The sequence below is a fragment of the Cherax quadricarinatus genome, chromosome 56 (genome assembly GCF_038502225.1).
Source record: "Cherax quadricarinatus isolate ZL_2023a chromosome 56, ASM3850222v1, whole genome shotgun sequence".
Taxonomy (NCBI): Eukaryota; Metazoa; Arthropoda; class Malacostraca; order Decapoda; family Parastacidae; genus Cherax; species Cherax quadricarinatus.
The window spans coordinates 11,371,228-11,389,043 of NC_091347.1; positions in this window are offsets into that span (position 1 = coordinate 11,371,228).

The following is a 17,816-nucleotide window of genomic DNA, read 5'->3' on the forward strand; positions in this document are numbered from 1 at the left end:
ACTTTAAAATGTTGAAAAGGCTCGAAAATTTCAGTTGAATTGTAATTCTGATAAAAAGCTTGAATATGACTAGTAATCAGGCTTTAAAATTAAAAGGTGTTCTAAAGGGTCAAGCTTTAATCGTCGAAATATGCCGTAAACATTTGTTGCCATATTTTTCGATTTTTTCAATGCTTTTGGTATTTTTAAAAAATATGTGAAATATATGAAATACCTGAAATATATGAAATACCTAAAGCATTGAAAAAATCGAAAAATATGGTCAAATGATATTTTACTGCATATTTAGACGATTTGGAGCATTTAGAACACTTCTCAGACAAAGCCGATTTTTTACCTAAAATTCATGGGTTTTCAAACTTTTTTATCAGAATTACTGATGAAATTGAAATTTTCGAGGCTTTTCACCATTTTCAAGTATATTGCCTATTTTTCAAAAAGCCAATAAAATTTAGATGAAATTCAGAAATAATTTTGAATATTTCATATATTTTTTAAAAATACCAAAAGCATTGAAAAAATCGAAAAATACGGTAAAATGATGTTTTACCGCATATTTCGACGATTTGAAGTATTTAGAACACTTTTCAGACAAAGCTGATTTTTTTAAGCTAAAATTCATGGATTTTCAAACTTTTTTATCAGAATTAATGATGAAATTGAATTTTATGCTGAAAGTTACTTAAAAATGACATATTAGTGTAATATTGTGTCAATATATATTTCAAGTGTGAAAATCCATGTATTTTAGCTAAAAGGAAAGGTTTGTTTAAAAGGTGTTTAAATGCTTGCAAACGTCGAAATATGCAGTAAAACAATATTTTACCATATTTTTCGATTTTTTCAATGCTTTTGCTATTTTTAAAAATACTTGAAGCATTGAAAAAATCGAAAAATATGGTAAAATGATGTTTTACTGCATATTTCAACGATTTTCAGCATTTAGAGCACTTTTCAATTAAACCTTTCTTTTTAGCTAAATTACATGGATTTTCACACTTGAAATTGCTCTAAATCGTCGAAATATGCAGTAAAACATCATTTTGCCATATTTTTCGATATTTTCAATGCTTTTGGTATTTTTGAAAAATATATGAAATACCTGAAATATATGAAATTCCTGAAGCATTGAAAAAATCGAAAAATATGATAAAATGATGTTTTACTGCATTTTTCGAAGATTTGGAGCATTTACAACACTTTTCAGACAAAGCTGATTTTTTAGCTAAAATTCGTGGATTTTCAAACTTTTTAATTAAAATTTCTAATGGAATTGAAATTTTCGAGGCTTTTCAACATTTTAAAGTATATTGCATATTTTTCAAAAAGCCAAAAAAATTTAGATGAAATTCAGAAACAATTTTGAATATTTCATATATTTTTTTTAAAAATAACAAAAGCATTGAAGAAATCGAAAATACGGTAAAATGATGTTTTTAAAAATACCTGAAGCATTGAAAAAATCGAAAAATATGGTAAAATGATGTTTTACTGCATATTTCGACGGTTTTCAGCTAAATTACATGGATTTTTACACGAAATATATATTGACACAATTCTACACTAAAATGTCATATTTAAGTTACTTTCAGTAATTTTGATAAAAATGTTTGAAAATCCATGAATTTTAGCTAAAAAATCTGGTTTGTCTAAAAAGTGTTCTAAATGCTCTAAATCGTCGAAATATGCAGTAAAACATCATTTTGCCATTTTTTTCGATTTTTTCAATGCTTTTGGTATTTTTGAAAAATACATGAAATACATGAAATACATGAAATATATGAAATACTTGAAGCATTGAAAAAATCGAAAAATATGGTAAAACGATGTTTTGCTGCATATTTCGACGACTTGGAGCATTTAGAACACTTTTCAGACAAAGCGGATTTTTTAGCTAAAATTCATGGATTTTCAAACTTTTTTATCAGAATTACTGATGCAATTGAATTTTATGCAGAAAGTAGTATTGTGTCAAAATATATTTCAAGTGTGAAAATCCATGTATTTTAACTGAAAAGAAAGGATTAATTGAAAAGAGCTCTAAATACTGAAAATCGTCGAAATATGCAGCGAACCATCATTTTACCATATTTTTCGATTTTTTCAATGCGTCAGGTATTTCATATATTTCAAGCATTTCATATATTTCATATAATTTTTAAAAATACCAAAAGCATTGAAAAAATCGAAAAATATATCAAAATGATGTTTTACTGCATATTTCAGACAAACTTGATATTTTAGCTAAAATTGATGGATTTTCAAAATTTTTTATCAGAATTGCTGATAGAATTGAATTTTATGCTTCAAGTAACTTAAAAATGACATTTTAGTTTAGTATTGTGTCATATATTTCAAGTGTGAAAATCCATGTATTTTAGCTAAGAAGAAAGGTTAGTTTGAAAAGTGCTCTAAATGCTCCAAATCGTCGAAATATGCAGCAAAACATCATTTTACCATATTTTTCGATTTTTTCAATGCTTTTGTTAATTTTAAAAATACCTGAAGCATTGGAACAATCGAAAAATGTGGTAAAATGATGTTTTACTGCATATTTCGACGATTTTCATCCTTTAGAGCACTTTTCAATTAAACCTCTCTTTTTAGCTAAAATACATGGTATTTTTAAAACAATATATGAAATATTAAAAATTATTTCTGAATTTCATCGAAATTTTATGGGCATTTTCAAAAATACTTTAAAATGTTGAAAAGCCTCGAAAATTTCAATTCCATTAGTAATTCTGAAAAAAAAGTTTGAAAATCCATGAATTTTAGCTAAAAAATCAGCTTTGTCTGAAAAGTGTTCTAAACGCTGCTAATCGTCGAAATATGCAGTAAAACAATATTTACAATATTTTACAATATATTTCGATTTTTTCATTGCTTCAGGTATTTCACATATTTCAGGTATTTCATACATTTCATATATTTTTAAAAAATACCAAAAGCATTGAAAAAATCGACATATATGGCAAAATGATGTTTTACTGCATATTTCGACGATTTGGAGCATTTAGAACACTTTTCAGACAAAGCTGATTTTTAGCTAAAATTCATGGATTTTCAAACTTTTTTATCAGAATTACTATTGGAATTGAAATTTTCGGGGCTTTTCAACATTTTAAAGTATATTACATATTTCTCAAAAAGCCTTTAAAATTTCAATGAAATTCAGAAATAATTTTGAATATTTCATATATTTCTTAAAAATACCAAAAGCATTGAAAAAAATCGGAAAATGTGGCAGAATGATGTTTTACTGCATATTTCGAGAAGACTTTCAGACAAACCTGTTTTTTTAGCTAAAATTCATGGATTTTCAAATTTTTTTATCAGAATTCCTAATGGAATTGAATTTTATTCTGAAAGTAACTTATATATCACATATTAGTGTAGTATTGTGTCAAGTGTGAAAATCCATGAATTTTAGCTAAAAAATCAGGTTTGTCTGAAAAGAGTTCTAAATGCTCGAAATCGTCGAAATATACAGTAAAACATCATTTTATTATATTTTTCGAGTTTTTCAATGCATCAGGTATTTCATATATTTCAGGTATTTCATATATTTCATATGTTTTTCAAAAATACCAAAAGTATTGAAAAAATCGAAAAATGTGGCAAAATGATGTTTTACTGCATATTTCGACGATTTAGAGCATTTAGAACACTTTTCAGACAAACCTCATTTTTTAGCTAAAATTCATAAATTTTCAAGCTTTTTTATCAGAATTTCTGATAGAATTGAGTTTTATGCTGACAGTAACCTAAATATCACATTTTAGTGTAGTATTGTGTCAATATTGTGTCAAGTGTGAAAATCCGTATATTATTGCTAAAAAGAAAGGTTTGCTTGAAAAGTGCTCTAAATGCTCCAAATCGTCGAAATATGCAGTAAAACATCATTTTACCATATTTATCGATTTTTTCAATCCTTCAGGTATTTTTAAAAATAGCAAAGGCATTGAAAAAATCGAAAAGTATGGTAAAATGATGTTTTACTGCATACTTCGGCTATTTGGAGCATTTAAATCATTTTTCAAACAAAGCTGATTTTTTAGCCAAAATTCATGGATTTTCAATTTTTTTATCAGAATTACTAATGGAATTGAAATTTTCGAGGCTTTACAACATTTTAAAGTATATTACATATTTTTCAAAAAGCCCATAAAATTTCCATGAAATTAAGAAATAATTTTGAATATTTCAAATATTTTTTAAAAATACCAAAAGCATTGAAAAAATCGAAAAATGTGGCAAAATGATCTTTTACTGCATATTTCGACGAATTAGAGCATTTAGAGCACTTTCCAGACAAACCTGATTTTTTAGCTAAAATTCATGGATTTTCAAACTTTTTTATCAGAATTACTGATGGAATTGAGTTTCATGCTGAAAGTAACTTAAATATGACATTTTTGTGTAGTATTGTGTCAATAGGTATTTCAAGTGTGAAAATTCATATATTTTAGCTAAAAAGTAAGGTTTACTTGAAAAGTGGTCTAAATGCTCGAAATCGTCGAAATATGCAGTAAAACATCATTTTGCCATATTTTTCGATTTTTTCAATGCTTCAGGTATTTTTAAAAATAGCAAAAGCATTGAAAAAATCGAAAAATGTGGCAAAATGATCTTTTACTGCATATTTCGACGACTTAGAGCATTTAGAGCACTTTTCAGACAAAACTGACTTTTTAGCTAAAATTCATGGATTTCCAAACTTTTTTATCAGAATACTGATGGAATTGAATTTTATGCTGAAAGTAACTTAAATATGAGATTTTAGTGTAGTATTGAGTCAATATATATTTCAAGTGTGAAAATCCATGTATTTTAGCTAAAAAGAAACGTTTGTGTGAAAAGTGCTCAAAATCCTCCAAATTGTCGAAATATGCAGTAAAATATCATTTTATAATATTTTTCGATTTTTTCAATGCTTTTGCTATTTTAAAAAAATATATGAAATATATGAAATATATGCATTGAAAAAATCGAAAAATATGGTAAAATGCTGTTTTACTGCACATTTCGACGATTTGGAGCATTTAGAACACTTTTCAGTCAAACCTGATTTTTTAGCTAAAATTCATGGATTTTCAAACTTTTTTATCAGAATTACTGATGGAATTGAATTTTATCCTGAAAGTAACTCAAATATGACATTTTAGTGTAGTATTGTGTCAATATATATTACAGGTGTGAAAATCCATGTATTTTAGCTAAAAAGTAAGGTTTAATTGAAAAGTGCTCTAAATGCTGAAAATCGTGGAAATATGCAGTAAAACATCATTTTACCATATTTTTCGATTTTTTTTAATGCTTCAGGTATTTTTACAATTACCAAAGCATTGAAAAAATCGAAAAAAATGGTAAAATCATGTTTTAATGCATATTTCGACGATTTGGAGCATTTAGAACACTTTTCAAACAAACCTTACTTTTTAGGTAAAATACATGGATTTTCACACCTGAAATACATATTGACACAATACTACAAAAAATGTCATATTTAAGTTACTTTCAGCATTAAATTCAATTCCATCAATAATTCTGATACAAAATTTTGAAAATCCATGAATTTTATCTAAAAAATCAGCTTTGTCTGAAGTGTTCTAAATGCTCCAAATCGTCGAAATATGCAGTAAAACATGATTTTACCATATTTGTCGATGTTTTCGATGCTTCAGGTATTTCATATATTTCAGGTATTTCATATATTTCATACATTTTTTCAAAAATACCAAAAGCATTGAAAAAATCGAAAAATTTGGCAAAATGATGTTTTACTACATATTTCGACGATTTAGAGCATTTAAAACACTTTTCAGACAAACCTGATTTTTTAGCTAAAATTCTTGGATTTTCAAACTTTTTTATCAGAATTACTGATGGAATTGAATTTTATGCTGAATATAAGTTAAATATGACATTTCAGTGTAGTATTGTGTCAATATATATTTCAAGAGTGAAAATGCATGTACTTTAGCTAAAAAGAAAGGTTTGATTGAAAAGTCCTCCATGAATTTTAGCTAAAAAATTAGGTTTGTCTGGAAAGTGTTCTAAATGCTCTAAATCGTCAGAATATGGAGTAAAACATCATTTTGCCATATTTTTCGATTTTATCAATGCATTTGGTATTTTTAAAAAAATATATTAAATATTCAAAATTATTTCTGAATTTCATTGAAATTTTACAGGATTTTTGAAAAATATGTAGCATACTTTAAAATGTTGAAAGGCCTCGAATATTTCAATTCCATTAGTAATTCTGATAAAATAGTTTGAAAATCCATGAATTTTAGCTAAAAGATCAGGTTTGTCTCAAAAGTGTTCTAAATGCTCCAAATCTTCGAAATATGATGTAAAACATTTTACAATATTTTTCGATTTTTTCAATGCTTAAAATATTTGTAAAAATAGAAAAAGCATTGAAAAAATCGAAAAATATGGTAAAATGATATTTTACTGCATATTTCGACGATTTTCAGCATTTAGAGCACATTACAATTAAACCTTACTTTTCAGCTAAAACACATGGATTTTCACACTTGAAATATATATTGACACAATACTACACTAAGATGTCATATTTAAGAATTTTTCATATATTTCCACAATTTGGAGCATTTAGAACACTTTTCAGACAAAGCTGATTTTTTAGCTAAAATTCATGGATTTTCAAACTTTTCTATGAGAATTACTAATGTAATTGAAATTTTCGAGGCTTTTCAACATTTTAAAGTATATTACATATTTTTCAAAATGCCCATAAAGTTTTCATGAAATTCAGAAATAGTTTTTTATAATTCATATATTTTTTTAAGAATACCAAAAGCATTGAAAAAATATATATTGAATTATATATTGACACAATACCACTCTAAAATGTCATATTTAAGTTACTTTCAGCATAAAACTCAATTCCATCAGTAATTCTGATAAAGTTTGAAAATCCATTAATTTTAGCTAAAAAATCAGGTTTGTCTGAAAAGTGCTCTAAATGCTTTAAATCGTCGAAGTATGCAGTAAAACATCATTTTGCCACATTTTTCGATTTTTTCAATGCTTTTGGTTTTTTTAAAAAATATATGGAATATTCAAAAATATTTCTGAATTTCATCGAAATTTTATGGGCGTTTTGAAAAAATATGTAATATGCTTTAAAATGTTGAAAAGCTTTGAAAATTTCAATTCCTTTATCAATTCTGATAAAAAAGTTTGAAAATTCATGAATTTTAGGTAAAAAATCAGGTTTGTCTGAAAAGTGTTCTAAATGCTCCAAATCTTCGAAATATGGAGTAAAACATCATTTTAGAATATTTTTCGATTTTTTCAATGCTTCAGGTGTTTCATATATTTAAGGTATTTCATATATTTCATATATTTTTCAAAAATACCAAAAGCATTGAAAAAATCTAAAAATCAGGCAAAATGATGTTTTACTCCTTATTTCGACGATTTAGAGCATTTAGAACAGTTTTCAGACAAACCTGATTTTTTTTAGCTAAAATTCATGGATTTTCCAACTTTTTTATCAGAATTACTGATGGAATTGAATTTTATGCTGAAAATAACTTAAATATGAAACTTTAGTGTAGAATTTTGTCAATATATATTTCAGGTGTGAAAATCCATGTACTTTAGCTAAAAAGAAAGGTTTAGTTGAAAAGTGCTCTAAATGCCGAAAATCGTCGAAATATGCAGTAAAACATCATTTTACGATATTTTTCGATTTTTTTCAATGCTTCATGTATTTTTATAAAAAGCAAAAGCATTGAAAGAATCGAAAAATATGGTAAAATATTGTTTTACTGCATATTTCGACGATTTGGAGAATTTAGAGCACTTTTCAAACAAACCTTTCTTTTTAACTAAAATACATGGATTTTCACACTTGAAATATATATTGACACAATACTACACTAAAATGTCATATTTAAGTTACTTTCAGCATAAAATTCAATTCTGATATAAGAGTTTGAAAATCCATGAATTTCAGCTAAAAATGAGGTTTGTCTGAAAAGTGTTCTAAATGCTCTACATCGTCGAAATATGTAGTAAAACATAATTTTGTCACATTTTTCGATTTTTTCAATGCTTTTGGTATTTTTAAAAAATATGTGAAATATTCAAAATCATTTCTGAATTTCATCGAAATTTTATTGGCTTTTTGAGAAATATGTAATATTCTTTAAAATGTTGTAAAGCCCCGAAAATATCAATTCCATTAGTAATTCTGAAAAAAAGTTTGAAAATTCATGAATTTTAGCTAAAAAATAAGGTTTGTCTGAAAAGTCTTCTAAATGCTCCAAATCGTCGAAATACGCAGTAAAACATAATTCACCATATTTTTTTATTTTTTTCAATGCTTCAGGTATTCCATATATTTCAGGTATTTCATATATTTCATATATTTTTCAAAAATACCAAAATCATTGAAAAAAATCGAAAAATATGGCAAAATGATGTTTAACTGCATATTTCGACGATTTAGAGCATTTAGAACACTTCAGACAAACCTGATTTTTAGCTAAAATTCATGGATTTTCAAACTTTTTTATCAGAATTACTGATGGAATTGAATTTTATGCTTAAAATAACTTAAACATGACATTTCAGTGTAGTATTGTGTCAATATATATTTCATGTGTGAAAATTCATGTATTTTAGCTAAAAAGTAAGGTTTGTTTGAAAAGTGTTCTAAATGCTCCAAATCGTCGAAATATGCAATAAAAAAATATTTTACCATATTTTTCGATTTTTCAATGCTTTTGCTATTTTTAAAAATACCTGAAGGATTGAAAATATCGAAAAGTATCGTAAAATGATGTTTTACTGCATATTTCGACGATTTTCAGCATTTAGAGGATTTTTCAATTAAACCTTTCTTTTTAGCTAAAATACATGGATTTTCACACTTGAAATATATATTGACACAATACTACACTAAAATGTCATATTTAAGTTACTTTCAGCATAAAATTCAATTCCATCACTAATTCTGATAAGAAATTTTGAAAATCCATGAATTTTTGCTAAAAAAGTCAGGTTTGTCTGAAAAGAGTTCTAAATGCTCTAAAGCGTCGAAATATGAAGTAAAACATCATTTTGCAATATTTTTCGATTTTTTTCAATGTTTTTGGTATTTTTAAAAAAATATATGAAATATTCATTACTATTTCCGAATTTCATCGAAATTTTATCGGCTTTTTGAAAAATATGTAATATACTTTAAAATGTTGAAAAGCCTCGAAAATTTCAATTCCATTAGTAATTCTGATTAAAAAGTTTGAAAATCCATGAATTTTGGCTGAAAAATCAGCTTAGTCTGTAAAGTGTTCTAAATGCTCCAAATCGTCGAAATATGCAGTAAAATATCATTTTAACAAAATTTTCTATTTTTCAATGCTTCAGGTATTTCATATTTTTCAGGTATTTCATATATCTCATACATTTTTCAAAAATACCAAAAGCATTGAAAAAATCGAAAAATATAGCAAAATGATGTTTTACTGCATATTTCGACGATTTAGACAAACCTGATTTTTTAGGTCAAATTCATGGATTTTCAAACTTTTTTATCAGAATTACTGAAAGTAACTTAAATATGATATTTTGTCAATACATATTTCAAGTGTGAAAATCCATGTGTTTTAGCTAAAAAGAAAGGTTTAATTGAAAAGTGCTCTAAATGCTGAAAATCGTCGAAATATGCAGTAAAACATCATTTTACCATATTTTTGGATCTTTTTCAATGCTGCAGGTATTTTTAAAAATAGCAAAAGCATTGAAAAAATCGAAAAATAAGGTAAAATATTGTTTTATTGCATATTTCGACGATTTGGAGCATTTAGAGAACTTTTCAAACAAACGTTTCTTTTTAACTGAAATACATGGATTTTCAAACTTGAAGCATATATTGACACAATACTACACTAAAATGTCATATTTAAGAATTTTTCATATATTTCCACAATTTGGAGCATTTAGAACACTTTTCAGACAAAGCTGATTTTTTAGCTAAAATTCATGGATTTTCAAACTTTTCTATGAGAATTACTAATGTAATTGAAATTTTCGAGGCTTTTCAACATTTTAAAGTATATTACATATTTTTCAAAATGCCCATAAAGTTTTCATGAAATTCAGAAATAGTTTTTTATAATTCATATATTTTTTTAAGAATATCAAAAGCATTGAAAAAATATATATTGAAATATATATTGACACAATACTACACTAAAATGTCATATTTAAGTTACTTTCAGCATAAAATTCAATTCCATCAGTAATTCTGATAAAAAACTTTGAAAATCCATTAATTTTAGCTAAAAAAAACAGGTTTGTCTGAAAAGTGTTCTAAATGCTCTAAATCGTCGAAATATGCAGTAAAACATAATTTTGTCACATTTTTCGATTTTTTCAATGCTTTTGGTATTTTTTAAAAATATATGAAATATTCAAAATTATTTCTGAATTTCATAGAAATTTTATGAGCTTTCTGAGAAATATATAATATGCTTTAAAATGTTGAAAATTCTGGAAAATTTCGATTCCATTAGTAATTCTGAAAAAAAGTTTGAAAATTCATGAATTTTAGGTAAAAAATCAGGTTTGTCTGAAAAGTGTTCTAAATGCTCCAAATCTTCGAAATATGGAGTAAAACATCATTTTAGAATATTTTTCGATTTTTTCAATGCTTCAGGTGTTTCATATATTTAAGGTATTTCATATATTTCATATATTTTTCAAAAATACCAAAAGCATTGAAAAAATCTAAAAATAAGGCAAAATGATGTTTTACTCCTTATTTCGACGATTTAGAGCATTTAGAACAGTTTTCAGACAAACCTGATTTTTTTTAGCTAAAATTCATGGATTTTCCAACTTTTTTATCAGAATTACTGATGGAATTGAATTTTATGCTGAAAATAACTTAAATATGAAACTTTAGTGTAGAATTTTGTCAATATATATTTCAGGTGTGAAAATCCATGTACTTTAGCTAAAAAGAAAGGTTTAGTTGAAAAGTGCTCTAAATGCCGAAAATCGTCGAAATATGCAGTAAAACATCATTTTACGATATTTTTCGATTTTTTTCAATGCTTCATGTATTTTTATAAAAAGCAAAAGCATTGAAAGAATCGAAAAATATGGTAAAATATTGTTTTACTGCATATTTCGACGATTTGGAGAATTTAGAGCACTTTTCAAACAAACCTTTCTTTTTAACTAAAATACATGGATTTTCACACTTGAAATATATATTGACACAATACTACACTAAAATGTCATATTTAAGTTACTTTCAGCATAAAATTCAATTCTGATATAAGAGTTTGAAAATCCATGAATTTCAGCTAAAAATGAGGTTTGTCTGAAAAGTGTTCTAAATGCTCTACATCGTCGAAATATGTAGTAAAACATAATTTTGTCACATTTTTCGATTTTTTCAATGCTTTTGGTATTTTTAAAAAATATGTGAAATATTCAAAATCATTTCTGAATTTCATCGAAATTTTATTGGCTTTTTGAGAAATATGTAATATTCTTTAAAATGTTGTAAAGCCCCGAAAATTTCAATTCCATTAGTAATTCTGAAAAAAAGTTTGAAAATTCATGAATTTTAGCTAAAAAATAAGGTTTGTCTGAAAAGTCTTCTAAATGCTCCAAATCGTCGAAATACGCAGTAAAACATAATTCACCATATTTTTTTATTTTTTCAATGCTTCAGGTATTCCATATATTTCAGGTATTTCATATATTTCATATATTTTTCAAAAATACCAAAATCATTGAAAAAAATCGAAAAATATGGCAAAATGATGTTTAACTGCATATTTCGACGATTTAGAGCATTTAGAACACTTCAGACAAACCTGATTTTTAGCTAAAATTCATGGATTTTCAAACTTTTTTATCAGAATTACTGATGGAATTGAATTTTATGCTTAAAATAACTTAAACATGACATTTCAGTGTAGTATTGTGTCAATATATATTTCATGTGTGAAAATTCATGTATTTTAGCTAAAAAGTAAGGTTTGTTTGAAAAGTGTTCTAAATGCTCCAAATCGTCGAAATATGCAATAAAAAAATATTTTACCATATTTTTCGATTTTTCAATGCTTTTGCTATTTTTAAAAATACCTGAAGGATTGAAAATATCGAAAAGTATCGTAAAATGATGTTTTACTGCATATTTCGACGATTTTCAGCATTTAGAGGATTTTTCAATTAAACCTTTCTTTTTAGCTAAAATACATGGATTTTCACACTTGAAATATATATTGACACAATACTACACTAAAATGTCATATTTAAGTTACTTTCAGCATAAAATTCAATTCCATCACTAATTCTGATAAGAAATTTTGAAAATCCATGAATTTTTGCTAAAAAAGTCAGGTTTGTCTGAAAAGAGTTCTAAATGCTCTAAAGCGTCGAAATATGAAGTAAAACATCATTTTGCAATATTTTTCGATTTTTTTTCAATGTTTTTGGTATTTTTAAAAAAATATATGAAATATTCATTACTATTTCCGAATTTCATCGAAATTTTATCGGCTTTTTGAAAAATATGTAATATACTTTAAAATGTTGAAAAGCCTCGAAAATTTCAATTCCATTAGTAATTCTGATTAAAAAGTTTGAAAATCCATGAATTTTGGCTGAAAAATCAGCTTAGTCTGTAAAGTGTTCTAAATGCTCCAAATCGTCGAAATATGCAGTAAAATATCATTTTAACAAAATTTTCTATTTTTCAATGCTTCAGGTATTTCATATTTTTCAGGTATTTCATATATCTCATACATTTTTCAAAAATAATAAAAGCATTGAAAAAATCGAAAAATATAGCAAAATGATGTTTTACTGCATATTTCGACGATTTAGACAAACCTGATTTTTTAGGTCAAATTCATGGATTTTCAAACTTTTTTATCAGAATTACTGAAAGTAACTTAAATATGATATTTTGTCAATACATATTTCAAGTGTGAAAATCCATGTGTTTTAGCTAAAAAGAAAGGTTTAATTGAAAAGTGCTCTAAATGCTGAAAATCGTCTAAATATGCAGTAAAACATCATTTTACCATATTTTTGGATCTTTTTCAATGCTGCAGGTATTTTTAAAAATAGCAAAAGCATTGAAAAAATCGAAAAATAAGGTAAAATATTGTTTTATTGCATATTTCGACGATTTGGAGCATTTAGAGAACTTTTCAAACAAACGTTTCTTTTTAACTGAAATACATGGATTTTCAAACTTGAAGCATATATTGACACAATACTACACTAAAATGTCATATTTAAGTTACTTTCAGCATAAAATTCAATTCCATCAGTAATTCTAATAAAAAGTTTGAAAATCCATGAATTTTAGCTAAAAAATCAGTTTTGTCTGAAAAGTGTTCTAAATGCTCTAAATCGTCGAAATATGGAGTAAAACATCATTTTGCCATATTTTTCGATTTTTTCAATGCTTTTGATATTTTTAAAATATATAAGAAATATTCAAAATTATTTCTGAATTTCATTGAAATTTTATGGGATTCTTGAAAAATATGTAATGTACTTTAAAATGTTGAAAAGCCTCGAAAATTTCAATTCCATTAGTAATTTTAATAAAATAGTTTGAAAATCCATGAATTTTAGCTAAAAAATCAGGTTTGTCTCAAAAGTGTTGTTAATGCTCCAAATCGTCGAAATATGCAGTAAATTTTTTTACCATATTTTTCGATTTTTTCAATGCTTAAGGTATATGTAAAAATAGAAAAAGCATTGCAAACATCGAAAAATATGGTAAAATGACATTTTACTGCATATTTCGACGATTTTCAGCATTTAGAGCACTTTTCAATTAAACCTTACTTTTCAGCTAAAATACATGGATTTTCACACTTGAAATATATATTGACAAAATTCTACAATAATATGTCATATTTAAGTTATTTTCAGAATAAAATTCATTTCCATCAGTAACTCTGTTAAAAAAGTTTGAAAATCCATGATTTTCAGCTAAAAAATCAGGTTTGTCTGAAAAGTGTTCTAAATGCTCTATATCGTCGAAATATGGAGTAAAACATCATTTTGCCATATTTTTCGTTTTTTTCAATGCTTTTGGTATTTTGAAAAATATATGAAATATATGAAATACCTGAAATATATGAAATACCTGAAGCATTGAAAAAATCGAAAAATATTGTAAAATGATGTTTTACTGCATATTTCGACGATTTGTAGCATTTAGAACACTTTTCAGACAAACCTGATTTTTTTAGCTAAAATTCGTGAATTTTCAAACGTTTTTATCAGAATTACTAATGAAATTGAAATTTTCGGGGCTTTTCAACATTTTAAAGTATTTTACATATTTCTCAAAAAGCCCATAAAATTTCGATGAAATTCAGAAATAATTTTGAATATTTCATATATTTTTTAAAAATGCCAAAAGCATTGATAAAATCGGAAAATGTGACGAAATGATGTTTTACTGCATATTTCGACGATTTAGAGCATTTAGAACACTTTTCAGACAAACCTCTTTTTTTTTAGCTAAAATTCATGCATTTTCAAACTTTTTTATCAGAATTACTGATGGAATTGAAATTTTCGAGGCTTTTCAACATTTTCAAGTATATTACATATTTTTCAAGAAGCTAATAAAATTTCAATGAAATTCAGAAATAATTTTGAATATTTAATATATTTTTTTAAAAATACCAAAAGCATTGAAAAAATCCAAAAATATGGCAAAATGATGTTTTACTTCATATTTCGAAGATTTAGAGCATTTAGTACACTTTTCGGACAAACCTGTTTTTTTTTTTTAGCTAAAATTCATGGATTTTCAAACTTTTTTTATCTGAACTACTGATGGAATTGAATTTTATGCTGAAAGTAACTTAAATATGACATTTTAGTGTAGTATTTTGTCAATATGTATATCAATATATATTTTTTAAATCCTTTTGGTATTTTTAAAAAATACATGAATTATTAAAAATTATTTCTGGATTTCATCGAAATTTTATGGGTATTTTGAAAAATATATAATATACTTTAAAATGTTGAAAATCCTCGAAAATTTCAATTACATTAGTAATTCTGATAAAAAGTTTGAAAATCCATGAATTTTAGCTAAAAAATCAGCTTTGTCTGAAAAGTGTTCTAAAAGCTCCAAATTGTGGAAATATATGAAAAATTCTTAAATATGACATTTTAGTGATATATTGTGTCAATATATATTTCAAGATTGAAAATCCATGTATTTTAGCTAAAAAGAAAGGTTTGTTTGAAAAGTGCTCTAAATGCTCCAAATCGTCGAAATATGCAGTAAAACATCATTTTACCATATATTTCGATTTTTTCAATGCTTATGCTATTTTTGAAAAATATATGAAAAATATGAAATACCTTAAATATATGAAATACCTGAAGCATTGAAAAAATCGAAAAATATTGTAAAATGATGTTTTACTGAATATTTCGATGATTTGGTGGATTTAGAACACTTTTCAGACAAACAAGATTTTTTAGCTAAAATTCATGAATTTTCAAACTTTTTTATCAGAATTACTAATGGAATTGAAATTTTCCAGGCTTTTCACCATTTTAAAGCATATTGCATATTTCTCAAAAAGCTCATAAAATTTCGATGAAATTCAGAAATAATTTTGAATATTTCATATATTTTTTAAAAATACCAAAAGCATTGAAAAAATCGAAAAATGTGACAAAATTATGTTTTACTGCATATTTCGACGATTTAGTGCATTTAGAACACTTTTCAGACAAACTTGTTTTTTACCTAAAATTAATGGATTTTCAAACTTTTTTATCAGAATTACTGACGGAATTTAATTTTATGCTGAAAGTAACTTAAATATGACATTTTAGTGTAGTATTGTGTCAATATATATTTCAATATATATTTTTTCAATGCTTTTGGTATTCTTAAAAAATATATGAATTATTAAAAATTATTTCTGAATTTCATCGAAATTTTATGGGCATTTTGAAAAATATGTAATATACTTTAAAATGTTGAAAAGCCTCGAAAATTTCAATTACATTAGTAATTCTGATAAAAAAGTTTGAAAATCCATGAATTTTAGTTAAAAAATCAGCTTTGTCTAAATGCTCCAAATTGTGGAAATATATGAAAAATTCTTCAATATGACATCTTAGTGTAGTATTATGTCAATATATATTTCAGGTGTGAAAATCCATGTATTTTAGCTGAAAGGTAAGGTTTAATTGTAAAGTGCTATAAATGCTGAAAATCGTCGAAATATACAGTAAAATATCATTTTACCATATTTTTCGATTTTTTCAATGCTTTTTCTATTTACACAAATACCTTAAGAATTGAAAAAATCGAAAAATATGGTAAAATGTTTTACTGCATATTTCGAACATTTGGGACAAACCTGATTTTTTAGTTAAAATTCATGGATTTTCAAACTATTTTATCAGATTTACTAATGGAATTGAAATTTTCGAGGGTTTTGAACATTTTAAAGTATTTTGCATATTTTTCAAGAAGCCCATAAAATTTCAATGAAATTCAGAAATAATTTTGAATATTTTATATATTTTTTAAAAATACCAAAAAGCATTGAAAAAATCGAAAAATATGGCAAAATGATGTTTTACTTCATATTTCGAAGATGTAGAGCAGTTAGAACACTTTTCAGACAAACCTGTATTTTTAGCTAATATTCATGGATTTTCAAACTTTTTTATCAGAATTACTGGTGGAATTGAATTTTATGCTGAAAGTAACTTAAATGTGACATTTTAGGGTAGTATTGTGTCAATATATATTTCAATATATATTTTTTCAATGCTTCTTGTATTTTCAAAAAATATGTGAATTATTAAAAATTCTTTCTGAATTTCATCGAATTTTTATGGGCATTTTGAAAATATGTAATTTACTTTGAAATGTTGAAAAGCCTCGAAAATTTCAATTACATTGGTAATTCTGATAAAAAAGTTTGAAAATCCATAAATTTTAGCTAAAAAATCAGCTTTGTCTGAAAAGTGTTCTAAATGCTCCAAATTGTGGAAATATATGAAAAATTCTTAAATATGACATTTTAGTGTAGTATTGTGTCAATATATTTCAAGTGTGAAAATCCATGTATTTTAACTGAAAAGTAAGGTTTAATTGAAGAGTGCTCTAAATGCTGAAAATCGTCGAAATATGATGTAAAATATCATTTTACCATATTTTTCGATTTTTCAATGATTTTCTATTTTTGCAAATATCTTAAGCATTGAAAAAATCGAGAAATATGGTAAAATGTTTTACTGCATATTTCGAAGATTTGGAGCATTGAGAACACTTTTGAGACAAACCTGATTTTTAGCTAAAATTCATGGATTTTCAAACTATTTTATGTGAATTACTAATGAAATTGAAATTATCGAGGCTTTTCAACATTTTAAAGTATATTACATATTTTTCAAAAAGCCCTAAAATTTCAATGAAATTCAGAAATAATTTTGAATATTTTATATATTTTTTAAAAATACCAAAAGCATTGAAAAAAATCGAAAAATATGGCAAAATGATGTTTTACTCCATACTTCGACTATTTAGAGCATTTAGAACACTTTTCAGACAAACCTGATTTTTTAGCTAAAATTCATGGATTTTCAAACTTTTTCATCAGAATTACTGATGGAATTGAATTTTATGCTGAAAGTTACTTAAATATGACATTTTAGTGTAGTATTGTGTCAATATATATTTCAAGTGTGAAAATCCATGTATTTTAGTTAAAAAGAAAGGTTTGTTTGAAAAG